This window comes from Acomys minous (genome assembly GCF_964271855.1).
Source record: "Acomys minous genome assembly, chromosome: 3".
NCBI lineage: Eukaryota > Metazoa > Chordata > Mammalia > Rodentia > Muridae > Acomys > Acomys minous.
The window spans coordinates 47304819-47330131 of NC_140485.1; the positions used below are offsets into that span (position 1 = coordinate 47304819).

General features: G+C 34.1%; 1 pseudogene across 1 annotated transcript in view; it reads left to right on the forward strand.

Annotated features, from left to right (window-relative positions):
* The window catches only part of LOC311593131, a 75115-nt pseudogene extending 62677 nt beyond the window's left edge, over positions 1-12438 (forward strand). The window contains exon 3 of the transcript in view: positions 12284-12438. The product of the transcript in view is annotated as an uncharacterized misc_RNA (transcript). The remainder of the gene's footprint in view (positions 1-12283) is intronic.
* Positions 12439-25313: the final 12875 nt, after the last annotated feature.

A 25313-nucleotide genomic window follows, 5' to 3' on the forward strand; every position in this document is an offset into this window, starting at 1 on the left:
TACAAATTATAACGTAATTTGGAACAAGGATTACAGAAGAGACTTGATTCAAAACCAAGAAAGAAACTTAGAGCCATGTGTATACCTTTGACTCTATCATGCAGAGTTTAGAAGAAGGTGTGTCACCATGAGACTGTCCCTAGCCTGGCCTACGCAGTAGCTTCAAGACACCCAGGGACACATAGTAATATTTTTGCTTCAAAGCAAAGTATAAGTATTTTTTAACCTTATAAGTAGATATAGCATTGGATTCTTAACAAACACAAAGGAAATATCACATAATTGCTGGCTCATGCCTTCAATCCTAGCAATCAGAAGACAGAGGCAGGCCATATCTCTGTAAATTCAAGGCTAGCCTGATATACAAAGTCCAGGACATCTAGGGCTCTGTTAACGAACCAACCAGATAGATAGATTATAGTAGATAGATAGATAGATAGATAGATAGATAGATAGATAGAGAAATAGATAGATAATATTGAAGATGCACAGAGTAGTTAATGTAGACGAGGGAAAGGAGGAAGTAGTTAAGAAAATAGAAAGCTTAAGAGAGCACCAGGTACATTTTATAGTCTATGCCCCATTTTTTATCTAATAAATAGTATGCTGAAATTTTTTCTCACATTTATAACAAAAAACACATTATATTTTAGTATCTAGGACTATTTTCACACTCAGTTATACATTAAAATTATGTCTCAATAATTCCTGCCTCACACATATGTCTGTCAGATATATTAGGATAGCAGGATGAAGATGATGCTCCAACATTATAAAGAGTTTTGGGTGACTCTTCCGGTAGCAAACTGTCTCTGTCATCTTCTCATTTGTAAAGTTACTAACTTGCACTCCTGGTATACTCAGGTAATTAAGTTTTATTCCTTCTCAATCTCTGATGGAGTTGAAGACAAGATAGTTTAGTTCTACAACGAAGTTTAGTTGTTTAGGGGTTAAGATGTTTTTAGGCGTAGAAAGATGTTTTAAGTTGGTAACCACAAGGTGTGATGGATGGAGATTGATTTATTTTCAGAATTGTAGATGCACCAAGATAGCGAAGATATTTTCTTAAAGGTTGACAAATGCAAATAGCCAAAACACTAAGAATGTAACATTTATATAATTCCTGATTGTGTCACGGTTATTCTTGCTATAGGTAGTTTATTGTATATATGTGGAATAATATAAATGTATATTGTAAAAATAAAAAATATTATTGAAAAATAGAATAGAATATAATAGAATAAAGGCCTACAACAGTTTCTCTCGACGTATGTTGCAGATTTAAGTAGGCCATGTGCATTTTTGTTTTTGTTTTTGTTTTTTTGTTGTTTGTTTGTTTGTTTCCTGAGACAAGGTTTCTTTGTGTGTAGCACTGGCTGTCCTGGAGTCACTTTGTAGGCCAGTCTAGTCTTGAACTCACAGCAATCCACCTGCCTCTGGAATGGTGGGATTAAAGTTGTGTGCCGCCAACCCTTGCTGACATGTGCATTTAAAAATATGATATTAATAATATAATTACAACACTTTCCATTATCTTTCAACTCTCAAAACCTTCCTCTATCTCCTCCCCACTCTCCTTAAGATACATGACCTATTTTCTTATTATAGTTGCATATATATATATATATATATGTACATATACTGATATAGCCATGTTTCTAAATGTAAACATTTCATACAATGGGCTTTTCTCTATACAATGGCACATCTATTGCTGGTGTCCTTGTTCACCTCATGGTTGAGCAGTCAAATTGGTAAGTTTTTCTGTGTTAAGCTTTTGACATTATTAGGAGACATTATCATGCAAACACACTGATCGTTTGACTAATATTTGTATTCCCTCTTCTGAAATGCCCCCCTGAGTCTTGGGTGCAGAAGTGTTTGAAGACATATCCACTGGCCTGAGCTCCACAACTCTGCATTTTAATGGGTTCATTTTATCTGTAGTTGTCCCCAACTTTTACAAAGAGACATTTCATTTATGAAAGGTGAAGATTACACTAATTTGTTGGTATTAGAGCAAACTTTGGAGATTGTTATTTGAGATTATGCTGGCTTAGTAAATGAATGGTTGTAGATACTCCTTTATTAACCATGGCTTTACTAGTGCTAACTACATAGCTAGATTCCAGTGCCAGGCATGTTTCTTTTCTGTTGAGCAAATCTTAAGTCCATTTAGAGAGGTGTTGGTTACCACCGAGGTGTGCATAATGCTATTGCACCCTTGGGATTATCATGCCATATTTGCCACTGACTTGATTCTTAAATGCTATAGTTAGTAAGACCGTTGGAGACCTGCCTCCTTCAGAAGCTTTCATGGCACGATCTGGTACCATGACAACTAGTCCTCAAGGAGGTGAAACTTAATAGTAATCACATATTTATACTCTTTTTTTTTCACCATCTTTTTCTTAACTTTGAATCATTTCCCTACAAGCATTTCCCTAGAACCAACGTGGTGCTTTGCACTATTTCAAGTTTATGGCACATTTTGGAGCTAACTCAAATTTTCTTCTTCCCTAGAGCATCGATTCACAAGTCAGCATGTGGAGAATATTGCATTTGGGTAAACACGATCTGTATTAGGATTATGTGACCAATTAATGCTGTTTATTTTATGTAATCCTCTGGGCTAAATTATACTACTATATATTATGATACAATTAAAATATAGGTGCCAAAGTTGTTAACCCACAATTAAATTATAAACCAAAAGCTACTTTTAAATATGAGCATTGTATAAAACTATCCTTAGTCATATTAGACTTTATGAATGCTTGTTTGGTAATAAGAAGTTACTTTAAAAACCTTTTTCCAGTTTATTTTGGCATTAATGTGACACAGGGCATATATGAGGGTGAGAGGAAAACTTTATGAGGTACATTATTTCCACACACTTCTATATAATTCTGGTTTCCAGACTTGCAAGGCAAGCATCTTTTACCTGTTCATCCATTTAACTGGCCTGAAATTGTTGGTTTCCTTCGATATCTTCTCGAGGATGTAAACACAGGCTCTTACACTTGGCTGACAGGTGCTTTCATCAAAAAGCTACATAGCAATCCCTTGTTGTTTTGGTATCAAGTCTCTTCAAATTAAAAATATTTTATTCTTTGAACATTTTAAAATTTGAAGGTGACCATGTCATGATCTGCTACTGCTAACAAAAGAATTCATTGTTCAAAAAGACAAAATTTACAATATTATTTATGATGATTTGAACTAGATTCACAGAAGAAATCAAATTTTATTTCTCTGTAATTTCAAATTTTGAGTTAATTTTCTTTATACTTTTGACTTCTGTGACTGTTATTTTAAAGGTAATAAAATTATTTTGAAGAATACTGCTCAAAAATTTCCCTGATTTGGTTCACTATTTGATCCACAATATTAAAGTTTGGAAGAAAAGTCATACAAATGTTATCATGAAATTTTGTCACATGTAAGGGGCTAAATAATTTCAATCATCTTATTGCTTATAAGTAAGGTAGTCTTTTGAAATTTTCCATTTTCAAGTGAGATTATTTCCCCTGTTCAATTGATATGCTTTGGTTGTGTGGAAATTTAAACCGATGTAGCTGTCTTGTGATATTGAGTACAGCTATTTCTTGTGTGCATTATTTTTAGTATGATATTTTTTAAATATGATTTTTCTAATTTTGTCATTATTTATGAAATTAGTAGTTTAAATTACATAATAACTAAAATATTTATGCCTTAATTTATGCCTTTTATTTTATTACTTTTTAGTTTTTATTTTTCTGAGACAGGGTTTCTCTGTGTAGCCTTGGCTGTCCTGGACCCGCTTTGTAGACCAGGCTGTCCTGGAACTCACAGAGATCCACCTGCCTCTGCCTCCTGAGTGCTGGGACTAAAGGCATGTGCCACCACACCCAGCTATGCCTTTTATTTTTAAGTCAACATATGTTTACGGTTTGCCATTTCTTCCATTGTATCTAAATTCATTACCTTTGTCATTTAATTTCTCAATAAACTTTCCTACATTTGTCAAATAAGAGTGTTTACAATGGTGTTGATGTCAATCATATATGCTGCATTGTTATACCTAGTCATACAACCATTATCTCCTCTGTGGCTAAAGTAGAGAATAATAATAAAAACAAAGATTTATATATGAGATGGAATCAGAACTCTAGGGTTGCAACTGTTTTGATATCTCTTTAAGTAACAGCTGTAGAGTTGTTGTATGTATAAACACACACAGTCAGCTCAATCATCTATCATCATCTATCTATTATCTATCTATCTATCTATCTATCTATCTATCTATCTATCTATCATCTATCTATCTATCTATCATCTATCAGTCATATATATGTCTCTCTGTCTATAATCTATCACCAAGACTCTATTGTCTATATGTTAAAAAGAATCAATTCATTTATGATAATTCTCATACTTAGAATACAAAACTAAACTTTACTATTAGTCTTTTAGTTCCCTTTCCTTATAACTAGCAAGTAGATTTTATTGTCTTTAGTAATACATAAATGTTTTATTTGCATTAGTCTTTTGACAACTGTGACAATAACACCTCATCGCTGTAAATACCCATCCCACACTACAAACTTCCTATTGTCACCACCAAATTTTTAAATGGACACTCTTTGCCCTGCCCTACACTGCTGACATTTCTTTCCCATTTCAAAAGCCTGCTCATTTTGCTTGGTCTCTGATACTACTCTTGGGAGCTGGCATTGGTGTAGCCTTGTGCTGAGGCAACTTCATTACCACGCTAAGACTTCAGTTTTCCAAATTAAACTCATGCCGATGTTCTATGAAGCACTGGACCTTGTCCTTAACATTTCCTCCCTCTTGAATGTGGAGGATCGTGTGATTCAGTATTTTATTATTATTTTTTAAAATGAAGGAAATAGAAGGAATGAAATTAAAGAGTAAATAAAAAGAGAATGGAGAGAGGAGGGATGAAGGGAAAAAAGAAAGGGAAGGAGGATGGAAATAGGAAAAGGAAGAAATAAGAATCCATCTGTCTTGTAAAAACCTTTCCCAAGCCAATTGTACAATAAGTCCTTTGAAAAAAAAAAATCATGGCTCCAAGAGCAGAGGTGCTTTAAGTAAACACAGGTGGCTGGAAAGATGACTGAGTGCCTGAGTGTACTCGTTGCTCTGCCAGAGGACAGGAGTTTGGTTCATAGTACATTTATTGGGTAGCTCATGACTACCTATAACTCAGGATCTAAGAATTCACCTCCCTCATCTGGTCTCAGTTGGTACCTGCACACTCATGAAAATACCTAAACAGACACACCATATACGTAAATATGAATAGCTCAATAGAAAAAAACAAAATGCTTCATTGATTCCATCCACTTCCCAAAGTAGCCCCAAATGAATCTTTGTTGGTATTTGCAAAACCTCTATAATTAGTATTAAATACTAATTATCTATGAACAAGCAATTATATACTCTTCAATTATGTCATATATCAGTATCAAATTAAGAAATAGAGATATTATTGAATACAAAAATAGTCAGATCATATTAAATAAAGTTACTCATCAAAAAAAAATATACATCAACATAACTACTGGGAAGACAGGACTGTAGTTCAACCCTAACACTGTCTAGGAGCAGTATGTGCAGCCAGTATATCCATCTCTATTTTAATATTTCTATATTTTTGTATTAAGTTATTTTTCAAAGGTGAATTGAATTCTCAGGACCTTTATGAATTGTATTTTACCTCAACCAAGAATCACACAGCACAGAAATAGTAGACTTTTAATTTCATATTTTCTAATTTTTAAAATGAATAGAATAAGTGAAAATTTGAAAATTATTTCCATTTGCCATGGTCAGCCTTTCACCAAGAAGGTAGCAAATAAGTGATCTAGAAAAACAACAAAAATTATCATATAAAATTGTTGAGATAGTTTATGACAAATAGCCTTATCTCTATAATAGGCATTTCATTTACTACTACTACTAATATCAATAAATAAATAAATTTATTTATTGTTATTATTATATATGTGTATGACATATGTATTTTGTATATATGTCATACCCTACTTGTATGGTAAGAAACCCCTTTCCACATTTAGTTCATTCCTCTCAACTTCCTATGTTAGAAAGGAATAAACTCAGGTTTTCAGGGTTGCAAAACAAGCACTTTACTCATTGTCTTGATGGCCATATATGGCAGAAATTTAATTGAATGAGTTGGAATGTTGTTGCTTTTATACAACCATCTTGGGCTATCTAATTCTCCTTGCTTTTCATATCTTATTGCAAATGGATCAAAAACGTTTGTTTTCCCAAATATTATTGTTCTTGCTTTTCCTCTTCTTCCACAATGCTGCATTGATTCTCTTTAATAATTTAATGTGACATCCATAAGAATGTCTTTATTTTTATTTATTATTATTATTATTATTATTATTATTATTATTATTATTATTATTATTATTACTATTATATTTTTTCATCACAGTTCTTTTTTGGCATAAGTATTTTTATTATTACACACAAATAAAATAAAATACATATAACAAGAAGAACCATGAAACAATCAGGAATTATATAAATGTTACATTCATGGTTCAGGGAAGTTTTTACTTCTGATTGCTCATTCTAGGGTAATACTTTGCCCTGTAATTCTGATTTTGAAATATGTCTTCAAAAACTTCCAAAGAAAGCAGTAATTTCTACCTAGGTTCTAGAATTCCTCTGAATTCAAAGAATCCCAACAAGCCCAATAAATCCAAATTCATGTTTTTAATTTTGTTTTATATAGTGTTGTTTATTCTTTTGTGAGGCAGATCTTCACTATTTACTTCCAACTGGCCTTGAACTTCCACAAATAACCCCAAGTGTCTCTGTCCTCAAACTAATAGTCCTCTTGCCTTCACCTAAGTGTTGCAGAAAGGAAATACTGTTTCTAGATAAGCCTATATCTGGGCATTATTTTAGATATTTTAGACTAGTAAATGAAAAAAAATCAAGATAAACAAAAGATTAAGTATAGGACCAATTGAAATTGTATTTTAATTCACTTTATATATGCTAACCAGACAGAAAAATTCAAAAGAGAACTGCAAAACAATATCTAGTATAAAACAACGAGAAAATTAAAAATTATTTAGCTCATTTTTCCATAAATCTCTTAATATAAAAATGGTATGTTGCTGATTATGTGAGACTATATTTTAAACAAAATTAAGTTGTAAACAATTTAAAACAAATTGCTTCTCTCTGAATCTGCATTTACAATATGCTAAATGTGGATAGACATAGGGCCTTAGAATTGTAATGTCTGACTATCTACTACTCCATGCCTTGATTGTTTGCATAATCTACATAGTTTACTTAGTATTCTATTTCAATCTGGATCCAAGATTCTCCTGATAATTTGACTCCTGATTTCTGAGCATATAGAGGGGGAGGAAGTCCCCCTCAGTCACAGTCACAGGGGAGGGGAGTAATTGGGAAATAGGAGGGAGGGAGGAATGGGAGGATACAGGGCATGGGATATAATATGGATAAATTTAAAAAATATATTAAAAGCAAAAAAAACCCCACAAAACTTTCCTTTAAAGGATATTTTAAAGACTTAGGTGGGTGAGGTGGTTATTCTCTTGAAGTTTATACTTTAGATAATAAAACTTCAGAAACTTCTGTCAGGGAAGCAATACAACTTAATTAAAATTTCAATTTTTTTCTGTTCATAAGAGAAATTAATGCACATGTTTGGCAGTTTTTCAGATAACTTTCTCATACCTTCAGTGCTTCTTTTCCTCAACTGTAAGAAAGCCTAATATTGTCAGCAGCCTCTCTGTTTCCTTCACTTAAAAGACCTGCAAACAAAGGACTCCTAGCAATGAGAAACAATGACACCTTAGAGTGTGTTGTGAGACAAAAAGGCCAGTTGCAAACATTCCAAGGTGTTACTATTGACAGATGGGTCATGATACACAGTAAACGATGACAAATTGGCTGCACTGTATCAGGGTGAGTTCTCTTCTGCTGTATTAATAAACCAACCATAATCAATACATATAACAAAACAGCTGGATGGTATTTTAATGGATTTTCCTGAAGAAACAATGAATACTTAAGGTGACCCAGATGCTAATTAATCCTCTGTAATCAATCCATAATGCAAGCAAGCAAGCCACAAAACATTATATTATGCCTCTAGTTATACTCAGTTGTCACTTGGGAAATAAAAATTAAAAATAAACGGGAGTCAAAGCCCTGCACTGAGGCACAGTATGTAATTCTAGCACTCAGGAGACAGGGCCAGGGAGATCCTCACAGTTATGCTGGAAGAATGGACTGCAGATTCAATTCCAACAAATCCTGTGCTGGAACGTAATTATAAAATAAGTGAGTATTTAAAAATATTTAAAGCCCAAAGGATAAAATAGTAACAAATAAAAATAGGCTGACTCTAGGAAAACGCTGAAAGTACAGAGATTATACCGCTTGCATTTCCACATTGATAATGATGTGAAACTGTTTTCTACATTTACTGTTTTAATCGCTGATGCTCCTACACCTATCTTATGTAGGAGGGGGTGTCATTTCCTTTAGTTGTTCATCTACCTATGAGCTCACCAGGATTTAATGAATAAGTTCAAACCTATAACACTGGTTAACTTAGTGTATTAAAGAAATAAACAAATAGTAATGTGAGAAAGAATTTTCATGGGGACGCAGGTGAGTATCCTGGAAGTAGAAAGAGCTAAAGAGAAAATTGGGGGTGGGGATCATTAGTATGAACTATATACATGTATGAATGTATAAAAAAGAAATTACACACACACACACATATATGTATGTATGACATATATATGATAGCAGGACTGTTTCAGCATTAAAAGGAGAATACTCCTGTTACCATAAAAGGAGGACTAATTATTCTGTGAAGTCAATTACCAAGTAGGTGCAGGAACACTCCCTTTAATATTTGCAGAATGTAAATTTTGAGCACCAATGATAAGTAGGCTGAAAAACTCCAAAGCTCTACTTCTAGGCTTTGAGAACTTGAAGCATATGGTGACAAGCCTAGGGTAAAAGAACAAATACACAGCAGTATGGTCCAGGTCAACAGGTTTATTACACTTGACTGTGAGTGCCAATGTCTGGAGACCCAGAAACTAATGTGCAACTTCTGAGCTGTGAGTATCAAGGACCTTGATCCATCACAGCAGGTGATGTTATGACTGGCAAGCTTTTAGGTGTTAGAATATTTGTGGCTTAACACTTAAAAGCTTTCTAGAATTTTTCTTTGTAGTCTTCCAAATCCATCATCTTAGTTATCGGTTACTTATGCCCCCAGGTGCTTATTATTATCCAGACTCTTCTTTGCCAAGGTAGCGGCCATGGCTCTGGAGGTAGTTGAGTTTAGACGTTTCAGGGTCTTTGGGTTCCTCAGTCAAGCAGTCTAGCCTTCACTATCTATGATAAAAATCAAAAACAAGCGAAAAGATCATTTGAGAAAAGTTTTTATTAGGTTCCAACTTTGTGGCTAGCACTGAGATAAGGGCTTTAGGAGGAACTGTAGCAATATTCTTATGTAACACAACAAAACCAAGCAATAGACTATTTCCACATGCCAAAGAGCACTTATTATAATTCCACTTGCCACAAAGCCATGTCCCCAACTTCTAATCCTACTTCACATATGAATGACTCATGGGCCTCACATACCAATCAGTGACAAGTATCACAGTGAACCACATATTTTCTGCTTAATTTTTGTGAATAGACACACCAAAATGTTCCAAGTGATAATTACTGCAGAAGGGCTAATGTCCTGTACAGTTCAAGGTTTATTTCACAACAAGAGAATTTCATGAAGCCTCCATAAACTTAGAGGGGCACTTAACTGTAATAAGGCCACTTGAAACAAAGGATGTGGTTTGATGCCCCAGCATAGTCACATTAGTCCTTTCAGGTGAATGAGGTGCTCTCAGAATGGAGCTGGAGTGCCTAAAGCCATCAAATTGCTCTATGAAGTCCTGCCAGATGCTGAAAAAGGAATGTGCTGCCTGGCTGGATGCTGCACACTCAAGGCAGCCTGCAACTGGGAAGGATTTGCCAGTAATATTCGAGGGCCTATATGTCAGCTACTAAGTTCTTTCTTCATTAAAACAAACTGGGAAGCCAGGGAAATGCTAAATAGTACTAACAACAAAGAACTGTCCTTGTGTAAGTATTTTCAGGATTTCTTAACACTCTTAAATTCTACCTTAGAACACTTGAAAAAAATTAGGTCTTTCCTGCATTTAACCCCATGACTTCTCTGCCATCATCTTCCATCATTTTGAGCCTACTTTTGGATTTACCTAGCCTTTTAACCTTATAAAAACCATTTGTGTTCTGTATCCAGTGTCCAAGTTAGTCTTCCTTACTTTTATCCAGGAAATGTAACTTAATGTGGAAGTGTGCATCTTTTATAGCTGATCAACTTTGTAGGTGCAATATAGTTATGCTACACAGGCACAATTCTGAATCTTACATTCATTTGCTGAAAGTTTCAGATGATTGTGTCCCAGAATAAAGACTCAATCCCTTTATAGTGATAGAAATGGAGAGAGTTCATTTTAAAATGTGAGACATTTTTCATACTGAGAATGAGCTGGAGAGCTGGTTCCTGACCTAGACTGAGGGTTCCACAGTCAAGTTGTGACTATTCATAAGACTAGTTCGTTTGCACAACATCATTCTTTGCGGGGAGGTCTCATGTGTTCACAGGAATCCAGGGTTTGGGGAATCATCAATCTTCTTATCCCCGGTAACTCATTTTCATGTCTTAATACTTCTCAAAGAAAATTAGGATTGTGTTGGAAATTTGCCCTCTGGATGCTACTCTGAAATTTAATCTAGTATTTTAAGACATGGTCTTTTATCAAAGGTGAAGAGTAATCTTTATTTTTTCATATTAGGTACCTCCAACTGACCCCGACCTGTCCTCTGTGTGTCCCCAGTCACTCCAAAGCCTCAGAAAACAAAATTCTTTAGCACAGGATATAGACTTCATTTACAATTGCACAGAGAAGAAAAAATGTAACTGTGTAAATGTAACTGAACTTTAGTTTCAAAGTAGTTAAATATCTTGAGAAATAAGATAATTTTTAGAAATAAAAAAATGTCATAGAACAATGAAATGCTTAAGAGAAAAAGAATTGACAATAAAGTGTATTACTCTTTCCAAAAAAATCATACCTTTGAGTTTCACAATTTTCTTTATGTATATTTATATTTTGATAATTGTACAAAAAACTGAGGAGAATTATCTCAACAATCTATAGATGGATATCAATACTGATGACACTAAAGTACTTATTTGATAATATAAAATTTTCTAAAATATGATTACATAATATATAATTACTTCTACCATTAAAATGCTAATAAAAACAAATTTAGCAACTAAGATACCATTATAAAGCAATCAGCCATCTTTGTATTAAAAGTTGATTACACATTTATATAACATTTTTCTTTTTAATGACTCCATAAAACTGGCAGATCCATTTGGATGGGTTATTTCTACTTCTCATTCAAAACTAAGACATCACTTGTCCAAGATTCTCAGCCAAGTTTGGAGGTTTACAAAATGAACAGACTAATGTAAAATTAATGCTGAAATAAAGATTAGTGACTCTCTACTTATTCAAAATTTCTTTTTTAGATTGGTTGCATCATATGTACCCTAAATCAAATGCTATGCCTCCCCATAAAACAAATCTCACTTTTTTCTTGTCTTATATTAACCGTTCTATGGAAAACAACAACAACAAAATATTCACATATTGCCCATGGCTTATTTGTAACTGCAGGCAGATGAATAATTTTAAAAACTAATATGGTCTTTAATTTTTAATTTACCCTCTGTTATTTTACACAACAAAAAGATTACTGAATGCTATCCTTAGATGGTTAATAAACAGATGACAGGCTTGGTATTAGATGTCTGTGTTACTGTAAGGCATATAGCAAGAGTTTTAAAATTACGCTCAGGTTACATTTAAAGTACCCTGTACAAATGGGTGAATTCTTAAACTTTATACTAAATACACAAAGTATTTTAGAAGAAAAATCTCACAATTATATACAGTAATAAAGTATCCTCTAAGAAGATGTTAACTTTTTTTTTTTTTTAACTTCAGAACTATAAAACCTAACTCATTTGGTTTCAAACCAATCCAATATTACAACTTAAAATTTTTTATGATAGACATTAAAACAGTTTTTCATACTACTGCGTTTTCTCACTCTGCTGTGTGTTTAGGGCTGTGTTTGAACTCTAGATACTCTAAGGTATGCTTTGCACTGGTTGCTTTTACCCGCTCTGAACGTGTGCCCTTCGCCCAGCGCCACTGGCTGGCTTTCATCATCAGCTCCCATTCTTCTAAAAGGCCGCCTTCCAGCCATGTGCCACTGTGACTTAAATAAGTATCAGACAGTTGGTAACATGCAACAATGATGCCCCAGGGCTGCTTTCTTTGTGATGGAAGGCTACAGTTCTTCAGAATTTATTTCCAAGGTGAACTTGGCTCCTGTGGCTATTCACTGGCCTCTTCAGAAGTACTTCTAAGCCATATATAGAAACCACTAAGGTTTCCACGGAGAAGGGCTCAAGGCTCAAAGACAGAAATAATGTAGCATCCAGAGACACAAATATCATTATACTTTTAGTAAGAGACAGTAATATTTAAAAAAATGAATGTTAGAACATTAAATACAAGTTCTGGCTATTATGAATAAGGCTGCTATGAACATGGTTGAGCGTATGTCCTTGTTGTGTGGTGGAGCATTTTCTGGGTATATTCCAAGGTGTGGAATAGCTGAGTCTTGAGGAAGCCCTATTTCCAGTTTTCCGAGAAAGTGCCAGATAGATTTCCAAAGTGGTTGTACAAGTTTGCTTTCCCACCAGCAATGAAGGAGTGTTCCTCTTTTTCTTTCCACATCCTCACCAGCATGTGGTGTCACTTGAATTTTTGATCTTAGCCATTCTGATGGGTATAAGATGGAATCTCAGAGTTGTTTTGATTTGTGTTTCTCTGATGGCTAAAGAGGTGGAGCATTTCTTTAAGTGTTTCTCAGCCATTTGATATTCCTCTGTTGAGAATTCTCTGTGTAGTTCTGAGCCCCATTTCTCAATTGGGTTATTTGGTTTGGTGGTGTTTATTTTCTTGATTTCTTTATGTGTTTTAGATATTACACCCTTGTCAGATGAGGAGGTCTGATCAAACTATTTCACTAACCAAGGACAATACACATGATAAATATCGAACCCCTACTCTGATGTAGCCAAATGGACCGGACATTCTCCACAGTTATGTGGATAGCGGGGACTGACTCTGACTGAACTCTGGTGCTCCATATTTGACCACCTCCTCTTGGGGAGGAATCCTGATGGCACTCAAAGAAAGAATAAGCAGGCTACCAAAAAGAGACTTGATAGTCTATGGCCATATAGTTGGGGAAGGTGTCCTCCTTGGTCATAGACCTAGGGGAGGGGGATAGGGTGAAAGAGGGAGGAGGATACAAGTGATGAGATAACAATTGAGTTGTAATCTGAATAAACTAATAAAATAAAAAGGAACATTAGAAAACATTAAATACAAATTATGATACTGAGTGTATGCTAGAAAGAATATATTTTCTTAATTATGTTAATTCAATTAAAATAGTGCAGAAGTTAATATCCCCTTTGTCAAACCTTAGTAGGCAAATTTTAGGGGTAAATATATATATATGTTTTATGAAATGCTTTTAATACTATCTATATTTTACCAGAGCTTACGTTTTCAAGTCGTCATTATACACTACTATTGTACATTTTTATGTCCTATATAAATGTGTGCATAAATCATGTATTACCTATATCACTGATTATGTGGTATATTAATGTTTTTTAATTAAATTATATTAAAATTATTTTTTAAATGTATTCTATATACATCACAATTGTAACCCCTTCCCTCATTTTCTCCTTCATTTTAACCTTCTTTCCTTCTTTTCCCCTATTCCTCTCTTCTAGTCCTCCTGAAAAGGGAGCCCTCCTCTCCTAACCAACAGACGCCAGCTCATCAAGTCTCATTAAGACTGCCTGAATCTTCTTCCTCTGTGACCTGGTAAGGCAACTCACCAGGGGGAAGTGATCAACGTGCAGGCAACAGAGCCCATGACAGGGAAATCACTGTTTCCCTTAATAGAGTACCCAAATGGAGACCGATCTACATATCTGCTGCAACTGAGGGGGGTCTAGGTCCTCCCCATGATTAGACCTTATTTGGTGTATCAGTCTCCGCAGGCCCTTTTGAGCCCAGTGGGTTTTTTGTTTGTTTTTTGTTTTGTTTTTGTTTTGTTTTGTTTTGTTTTGCTTTGTTGGTGATTTGTGGAGCTCTCGTCCCTTCTAAGTGCTTCAGTGCCCCCACACAACCGTGAGACACCTTGTGCTCTGCACAAAATTTGACTGAGAGACATAGCTTCTGCTTTGATCTCCTGCTGGTTGGAATATTTCAAAGGAAGCAATTGAAGAGAGATAACAGGACAATAACTTGTTTTCTATGTGGTGATACTTGGGGGCTGTGGAAACTTTATTAGGTAGATGAAGTAGGTTTTTTTGGTACTGGCCTTTCTATGGTCACCTCTTTCTCCCTAGTCTGTAGAGTTGTGAGCAACTTAGCTTTATGTTTCTGCTGCCACAGCATTGAGCCATTCCTGCCACCTGGCTTTCCCTGTAAGGATGCAGACAAACCCCAGCAATATAAACCCTACTTTCAAGTACTTTGCCGGTTATTCATCTCATCTCATTAACTAATAAGTTACTGAATTTATAGGTTAAAAAAAGGAATTACATAATTAACAGTGGCAATTGTTCCAAACAACCTGATGAAAATTGGGCATTTTTTTCAACAGACAAAATAAGAGTGTTTCTAGAGTGTGGAAGATCCCATAGGCTGTCTCTTAATGTTACTGAAAATGTAACTAACATCAGTGGGAAACTACGACAAGGCAACTGAAAGAGGATGATATATGACTCAACTCTGATTTTTTTTTTTGTTTAAGGGTTTATTTTAACTTATAGTTTTAGAGTGATGGAGTCCATCTAGTGGAGTAGGCATTGCGCATCAGCAAAAGTGGGGAGCTGACTGCTTACATGTTAACCCCACACAGGAAACAGAGATGAATCAGGAAATGGAGCAAAGCTATAAATCCTCAAAGCCACCCTCCAGTGAAATGCTTCCTCCATCAAGGCTGTTCCTCCTAAAGGCTCCACTACCTCCCCAAAGTTTGCCTACAACTGCACACCAACTGCTCATGTACATAAGCCTATACATGAACAACTACAGGAGGCACATAAATGATAGTTCTTTTAAGGACAGGACCTAAAATCTATTCCTAATCTGCTGAAGTTGATACAATGAACTGTCTACATAAAAGCATTAGAATGTGTAATATTCTTTAGAAATGAAGTTAGCTGGTGATACAGTTATTGTGGCTGGATGAATATAGAACAGTTAGCATATAGTACTGATTAATACAAACTATGGCCATGTACATATTCAGTTACAAAAGTAAGGAGTCTAGGTTGTTTTGCATGTTTATTTCTTATTTTCTCTTACAGTAGCATGTCTGAAGCTATTGTAGGATAAATGGTTAACTTACATGCAGACAAAATTTTAATATAATATAATATTATTTACTTATTTACTTATTTATGTTTATCTGCTTTGAAATTAGTAGTTTCCTTAGTGAAAGGAATTTGAAAGTAGAAGAAATAAGTAAAACAAAAAACAAAACAAATCAAAATACAAGTAAAACCTGATCTTTACAGTAAAAAGGTATAGGGCAGTGACTTCATTTTAGTGAAAATTTCAATATTCTTCCAAATATATGTATACATATATGTAACTCTGTTGTTTCATAACACACATTGTTGTGTGATATTGTAGTTGTTTCATAAATTACATGGTTGTTTCTGTCATTACTTTTTATACATGATTCAGAATATCTGCTTAATGTCTTTCTCTTTTACAACTCACCCATTATTTATATAATCATTCTCCAATTAGTGAACATTTAGGTAATTTAGAGCTTTTAGCTGTTAAAAGGGAATTCTGCAATGGATATGCCTTTCATCCTCTTTGTGAGATTGTCTTATTTACATTTGAAAAAAGCCACAGGTAAAACAGCTACTTGTATCAATTTTTCACTTATTGTTTCTCCACTGGTGCTTTGGGTCTATTGACTAATCCAAAGATTCCTACAGCAAGCTCCTTTATTACGCAGAGGGTTTCTCTGCTTAAAGAAATTCAGCCCTGAACTAAAGTTGTCTTTGTAGTTTCTGGTTCTCCTACATAGAGAATTGTTGGTGTCTTTTTATAGATTTAGCAAAGTGTCTTCCCACTCTTCGGGTATGGAACAACATGCTGAATTTATTGATTTGTTCCCAAATTCTCTTGTGCTTTTAAAATATTTCATGTTATTCATGTGAAATAAAAATAAATGGTTGTTCTGCTCATATGAAGAGCAGAGGATTTAATTGTCCTGTGCTTCTCACATACCTCATACTTTTATAATGTTATGACTGTTTAATGCTTGTAAGAAATTATATGTTTTCAGAACCAAAGAACCAGACATTGACACTGGGTCAGACCTTACAGGATTCATTCTTCATAGCAAGCGGGACTCTGACATCCTGCACCCTCCATTTTCCAGCACCAAGTACTTCAACTGTTGTTCCTCATCAGAACAGGACAGCTCCCAGGGCAGCTTTTAAGAAAGCTTCTGATTGGTCCAGCATTTCAGACTGTCCAACACAGGACTTCTACTAAGCCTCAAAATTTAGAAACTGGACCACAAATGCTATTCCTAGCCTGTTGAACCAATGTCCCCAATTTTATTTGGGCTGATACAAAAGTTTTATTCATTGCAAATCATCCAGAAGAAACCTTAGGAGAACGATGTCCCATTTACCTTAAGGAGGGTTGGAAAGGTCTTTGTTGCATTCTTGACTATAGATGCTTCTTTTCATAGGGAGTTGGTTATAAGTTATTATTGGTCTTGTTCAGAGAGAAAATGAGGTTGGCCTTGGGGATGTTTCTCTTTTCCTTTATCTTTCTTTCTTAGATTTGGAGACAGGGGTCGAAATGAAAGAAAGGGAAATATAGTAATATGTAGGGATAATAAGAAAAAAGTAAACTATTGAACCTACACCCCAACTTTTACTCACAAGGTTATTTTTAATTCATTGTTATAGAATTTTGTATATTGATGCAAAACAAATTTAATTTTGATACATTGGTATAAAATTCAAATTTAAGATTATCTTAACACACATTATAGATATTTCTACTCTAATGTGAGGTATTGTACACATATAATTCTACTAGAATATAAAGTTTACCTCCAGTATATTGAAAGTGCTTTTGCAGGCTAGTTAAGTATAACAATTATACAACTTAATTGTTAGTTGACTAAATAATGGTCATGCCAATTACTAGTTTATTTATATTATAAGAATATACATCATAGGATTAACATATATATATATATATGATTCTATACATAGATAAGGTAGCATAGCTAGATAATGTCTTTAAAAACCACAGAGACTTACAGAATATTATATTTGCAGATATTTTTACTACTTTAAAGTTTATTGACAAAAGACAGGTTAATTCCTGGCAATGCCTACATCAAAGAAGATAATCAGCATCAAAGAACCTCCTTTTGGAGATGGCTTCAAATGTGGCAAACATGTCACTGGGCAAAATATCCTCATTTCTGCCACAGACAGAATTCTACCTAAAAATGGGCAAGCTTAGATGCAGGCAAACTCTGCCAAGACAGGTGAAGCAAGTTCTCAATAGTTCCTGCCTCACAAATATGTATGTCAGAAGGTTGCAGATGATGCTTCAACATTACAAAGAGTTTTGGGTTCCTTTTCAGGCAGTGAAATGTCATTTTGTAAATTTGGAAGATGCTAGCATACACTTCCTGTTTACTCAGGTAATTTATTTTATTTATTCCTTCTCAAATCTCTGATGGAGTTGAATACTAGATAGTTTAGTTCTACAGTTAAGCTTAGTTTTTAAGGGTTGAGATGTTTTTAGGTGTAGGTCGATGTTTTAAATTGATAGAGATGATATATGTTAGATACTGATTTTCATTCAGAATTTTAGCCTCACCAAGATAGGAAGGGTGTTTTCTTCAAGTTTGCCAAATACAAATGACCAAAACACTGTGAATATAACAATAATATAATTCCTGATTTTTTTGTGGTTCTCCTTGTTATATGTAGTTCATTTATATATGTAAAAATATAAATAAGTATTTTTAAAAGTATTTGCTAAAACCTTCTGATTCTAAAGCATACTACCCTTATCAATTGTTTCAATGTGACTCCTGTCCTCTATCATAATAAGTCACATATCAACTTGGAATTAATGTCATTATTAACATACTTCACAAAATCAAGTATATGAGTATTTTCCTAACGGCTGTATTTTTTGACACTATGGGTATATGCCACAGAGGTAAGGTTTTTGCTCAAACATACAGTATTTAATAATATAGTTGTATCAAATTTAAGACAGTGATTACTTTATAACTTTTTACCTCCTTAATAAAGGTGAGATAGCTGTTATCATCTAGGGATAATGCCCACTAATTATTCTTGTAAATATGTTGTCACATGTCCCTCTCTAAAACATGGTACACAGACTAAACACCTTCAACTTTTCACATCTTTATAATGTAAAAGTTTGTGAATGATGCATATGGTTGAAAAGCTATAGAAAAAAAAGAGAAAAAAGTTTTTGTTTGTTGCTAAAATCAACCTATAAAAGCTGCCATTTTCAAATATACTTATTCTTTTTTATTTATTTTTATTTTTTATTGTTTTTAAAAAGAGATGTATTTATTTATTATATATGCAATGTGTTGCCTGCATCTATAACTGCAGGCCAGAAGAGGGCACCAGATCTCATTATAGATGGTTGTGAGCCACCATGTGGTTGCTGGGAATTGAACTCAGGACCTTTGGAAGAGCAGACAGTGCTCTTAACCACTGAGCCATCTCTCTCCAGCCCCACTTATCCTTTTTTTAAATCTTCAAAGCAGAAGTTTATTAAAGTAAAATATCAGGCCCTAAGTTATATATATGTTCTTATGTTTATGTGCATGTTTTTAGGAGCTGGTGACAATACAATTTATTTTGGGAAAAAAGCTAGAGCTAGTCATAGCTTAGTAACATATACATAACTGATTTCTTATTTCAGATTAACGATATTTTTATGAAGAAATGAGTGATGTGTGATGTGTCTTGTTTTAAAACCTGTATATTTACTGTTTTGCTTTGTTTGAGAAAGGCTTGTATGCCTAAGGTAGATTGTAACTCACTGTGTCATATAAAGGTGCCTAGGAACTGACAATACTTCTTTAATCTGTGAGTTGTATGATTTATATATACAAACACTATATTCATCTTATTTTTAAAAGAACAAATGTATAGAACATTTCCTTGTGTATTAATACTCTCAGTAACAAGGTAGGAATGCTGAAAGTACCAAATAAATGTATTTTTATGGCTGGAATTGTTTTAATCATAATATTTTATGATGCATTTTAAATTTGTGGTTGATAAAGGAATTTCCATATAATGTGAATTTTTCAAAACTGACCAAATAATATAGAAGATAAATATATAATGTAGAGAAATGGTATTTCACTTAATCATAAAATTAACATTGGGAATCCGCATGTCTTGGGCTTAGGTAATAATGGATAATGATGAAAATAATTTAGAAACAAATATTTCTCAATGATTTCTAAAAGTGTATTTGTTATGGTATAGAATACAAAATTTATGGAAATGATACAATTATCTTTAATACATGAACAAAATAAATATGAGAATGTTTTTTTCTCCACCTAAGTACTAATCTGTTAGTATCATGTACTAGCGTTTGGGAGGCAAAATGCTTGAGGTTTTAGATAAGTGATAGAGTAATTTCTTATTCACTAGGGTTTAATTTCTATAACCGAGGAATTTTTTAAAAATTCCAGCATTTTGCTTTGCATGAAAACAGAAGTATAATCATTTCCTATATGTGTCCTTCGCTAGAGTAATATATTTTTCTTTTTAAATTTTTTCTTTTTACTTTTAATTTGCTCACTTTACATACTGAATGTAGCACCCTCCCTTGTCGCTTCCTCATCCTACCCTCCGTCCGTCCCTCGTACCCTCTTGCTCACTCCCTTAATACTCAGAAAGGGGAACCCTCCTCCTCTAACATCTGACCTCGGCCTATCAAGTCTCATCTGGACTGCATGTGTCCTTTTCCTCTGTGGCCTGGCAAGACTTCCCCACCAGGGAGATGTGATCAACATGTAGGGGCCAGAGTCCATTCAGAAGTAGTCTCTATTTCCCATATTATGAGACCCACAAGGAGACTGTGCTGACATCTCAGCAGAAGGTCCAGGTCCACAACATGCATGGTCCTTGGTTGGTGCAACACTCTCTGCAGCACCCACCTCCTTTGCCTGGATTTGTTGTCTCCTTGTGGAGCACCTGACTAGGTCCCTCTGTTCCCTACCTCTTGCATAAGACTTCCTGTGCTCCACCAGAGAGTTTGGCTGTGTGTCTAAGAATCTGTTTGGATCTCTTGCTTCTTGTCTCTTTTTTTAATCTTTCTTTTTTTCTTTTTTTAAATTTTCGTCTTTATTTATTTTTGATTAACATTTTTATTATTTTTACTTTTAAACATACATTTATATTATTATACACATATGTACTATAAACTATATACAATAAGAAGTACAGTGAGACAGGAATTAGAAAAATGTTACATTCATAGTGTTTTGGTTATTTGTATTTGGTAAATTTGGAGAAAATATCTTTCCAAACTTGGTACATCTGTGATTCTGAATGTAAATCAATATCTATCATATCTCATCTTTATATACTTAAAACATATATATATATATATATATACATATATATATATATATGTAATGTCTAAAAGCAACACAACTCTTAAACAAATAAGTTTAATTTTTAACTTTACTATCTGGTCTTCAACCCCATTAGAGACTTGAGAAGGAATAAATATAATTATCTGAGTAAACAGGAGGTAAAACTTAGCAGCTTCTAAAATTAGAAAATGACAGAGACGGTTTGCTGCTTAGACAGTCACCCTAAACTCTCTAAAACATTGGAGCATCGTCTTCGGCATTTTAGTCCTATATACCTAACAGACATATTTGTGAGGCAGGAACTATTGGGAACTTGCTTCCCCTGTTTGTCAGAGTCTCCCTGCATCCAAGCTTGCCCATTTTTAGGCAGAGTTCTGTGGCAGAAACGAGGACATTTTGGCCAGTGGCTGGTTTGCCATTTGAAGCCATCTCCATGAGGAGGTTCTTTTTTCATCCCATGAATATTAACATTTTGATAATGCAATTTCATAAACTCTGCCACCTTCAGAACTTTCTGAAATTTAGTTAAGAACAGTGTTATGAATACAAGAATAGGATTCAAGAACATAAAAAACAACATTTGCACTCCATATGAGAGCGAGAATCTTGATGTAAATTGCAACTTTAAATAAATTCAATTTATATTGTTGCCTGAATAATTATCAATTTTTGCCAAAACATCTGAATTTTTTGCTTATTGTTGAGACTGAATAAAGATTAAACAAATGACTTCTGAATATATTTTCCTCCTCAGAGTTATATAAATGCCGTTAAAGAGCTTTGCTAAATAAACTATTTGAAAAAATAGTAAAGAGAGATAATGAAGAGAATGCTGACAAATCAGACCCATGGGTGGAAAGAAATTAGGCATTGTTTATATGAGTGCTGAAAAAAAAAGATACTTATATGCGTATTCCTTATTAATGTTAGCTTGATAGCCATGCTTACCTCATAAAACAAATGTTTAGTGTCTTTTGATAAGTATCTCACTCATAAACAAAAGCATTTTGCCTGCATAATTGTCAATAGCTATTGGTCCCTCTTGTAAAATGATAATATACATAAAAAGTTAAGACTTAATGAAAGCTACATTCTATAATTTTAACCAAATTAGCTTTGACCTTGACTTTCCAAAGTCTTTAGAACTTTAAGAAAAGAAAGTTGCCACATATAAAAAGAACATGTCATTCTCTATCTGTCCTACATCACATGTCAAACTACCTTGTATCTTGAAAGTAGCCTTGAAAAGCTTATGTAAACAGAAGAAGAATTACACAGGTGCAGTCTCATTATAATTTTATGTCCAGAATTGTCTTCCACAACCTAATGCGATAAAGCTTTTGAGGATTTGAAAAATATATTGAACACAAGTTCAATTTTGATGCAACTTTGGAATTTTATTTTATTTTGTATTTATAAAAGAAGATAATTTCTAAAAACTGTTTTTCAGAAAATAAACCATGTTATACGAAAATGACAATATACACAGAAGGTAAAAGAGGATGTCCAGGAGTTGAAAATGATGTCAAAATACCAGAATCAAGTTATGTAATTGTAATGTAGAATAAAATATGTATATGATGATTATTCTTTCCTTCAATTAAAATTAGACATGACTATTTAGGCATTTTAGAAATTATTACTTTCAATGCTACTAAAGGATTAAATAGACATGTTCATTTCTATCAGATTCAGCAACAAGAAGATCAATTCAAAATTGGTAATTTTTCATCAACTGCTACACTAAATTTTTTTTAGCTTTGTGATGTGTTCTTGATGTAAAAATACCATAATGACTTAATATAACAAATATCTCATTTGCTCGAATACCAAAACAAGTTCTACCACTCCTGGGCATAAACCTGAGGATACTTCAGCATACAGCAAGGACATTTGCTAAACTATGTTCATAGCAGCTTTATTCATAATAACCAGAATCTGGAAACAAGCCAGATGTCATTTAACATAAGAATGGATAAAAAAATCTCTGGTACATTATCACAATGGAATACTATTCAACCATCAAAAATAAGGAAATCTTAATATTTGCAGGCAAATGTATGGGACTAGAAAGATCATCCAGAGTGAGTTAACCCAGACCCAGAAAGACAGGAATGGCATATACTCACTTATCAGTGGAAATTAGACCAACATAGAAGTCCTCTGAGAGACTCTACCCAGCGGGGTTTCAAGACAGATATTGGGACTTGCAACCAGACCTTGGGAGCAGAGCTGATATTAGTTTGGAAGAGATGTTGGGGATGGAAGACAAAGAGTGGTCATGAACTCCACAGGGAGATGACCAAGGCCAGCAGATCTGGACCCAGGGAGGCTTGCAAAACTGATACACCACCCAAGCGCAATGCATGCAGATTACCTAGACCCCCTGTTCAGAAATAGCTGATAGACAGCCCATGCTTCATCTGTATGGGGAGGGAGGTGAGAGGGGACTGCCTCTGACATGAACTCTGGTGCCTGCAATTTGACATTGACTCTTGGCGGGGCAGCCATGGCGGTACACAGAGGAAAGGGATGCAGGCTCTACCCTGATGAGACCTGAGAGAATGTGATCACACAGTGGGGAAGGAGCCCATCCCTCACCCCAGCAACAGAGGTGTAGGGGACAGGAAGATGGAGGGAGATAACAATCAGGATGTTACGTGACTAAATAATAATAATAATTTTTTACAAAGTGGAAGGTATAAAAATGGAAAAATATAGAGTAGTGGATACTAGGTAGAGTTGAACAGAGGTGATGATAGATACATATGAAAAAATTGTAGGAATGTAGAAATTTTTCAGACATAAATAAAAATATTCAAACTCAGAGTTAGAAATTATTGCTGAATCTATGAATTTTACTTATTGATACTCATTGATTGTATGAAGTGATGAACATGATTCAATACACATTCAATAAAAATAAAATATAATAAATAGCTCAAGTAAAGTTATAGCCATTTGGCATTAGAAGGAAACCACTCCTCTACTTCTCAGTTGATTGCCTATAAGGTAAGAACATGTTTTCTGACTGTGCCAAGAGGCGTCTACTTTCTTTGGTTATTATGTATTTACTTGTATATGTCAAGAATTTATGACTACATTCTGGCAATTTTGACTGTAACTTTCCATTTTATATTAAGACTAATAATGTATATCTTCCAGTAGGTTCCATTATCTACTTTTCTGAGAAGCTTTCTTTACAGTCACTTTGTTCAGTGGCCATTGTAGAAACAATACACTTGGAGTTATCTGGAGTTTTCTTTGGTTGAAGCACCTAAAATAATGCATCCACAGCACCATCTTTCTTGATTTAAATCTATTTGTAAACAAATTGAACACTCTCCCCAACACAGAGTTGTTGGATTTCTCATGTAGCTCAAAAAAATCTCAAACCTACTACACAAATATTATTGATTATCTTGATTTAAGAATTTTCTACTTGTTCTTCCACTCCTGGAGTTCAGGCTTTATATTATGGTAGAAATGGAACCCGGGACTTTGTGAATGCTAGGTAAATATGCTTCCAATTGAACTATAGTCCAGGATTCATACATTTATGTTCTTTATATAAGTATTATTCATATGCTACTTATATAAACAGTTGAGATTTAAGTAAACTTACATTTTTCTTTGAAGTAATTCCATAAAGTGATTTTAATATGTTTTTGTCATTTGTTTCTTACTTTTTTCTTTTTCATTTGTTAGATTTGTTGTTGTTGGTGGTGGTGGTGGTGGTAGTGCTATTTTTTGAGCCTTCTAAACATTGGGACTAAAGGCATGTGTCAACACTACCCAGCTTTCGGTTTTGGGGTGATTTTTTTCACTTCTTTCGTATGGGCCAACACAAAGATATATGTCAGGTGAATTTTATACCAATGTAGAAAATTCCAATAAAATAAAAATGAAGTGTTATCCATTTACTACATTATTGTAATCTTGCGGATTTCTTTTTTTATTTTTGAACTATCTCTAGTTTACCCAATGCCTAACCATTTATACACTAACAGGATTTTTAGTTTCTCCTTCACTGCTGTGCATTTCAACCTTTATGCTTATGCTCAAGAGTAAGCTTTAAAATATATTATTAGTAGAAAAAATATAGAATAGCCATGTAGAAAGAATTTCAATAAAACTTAGGTCATGCAGAAAGAAAGTACAAAACAGAATAATGAAAAGGTGGAAAGATTTGGTGAGAATAATGGCCCATTTTTCACTTACTCATATACTCCAGGTGTCAAATAACAAGACAAATATACAGCATAGTAACAAGAAATAAAAGCTCTCCAGCACGCTATCACCTGATGGGACCAAAGTAAACAACTGAAAGT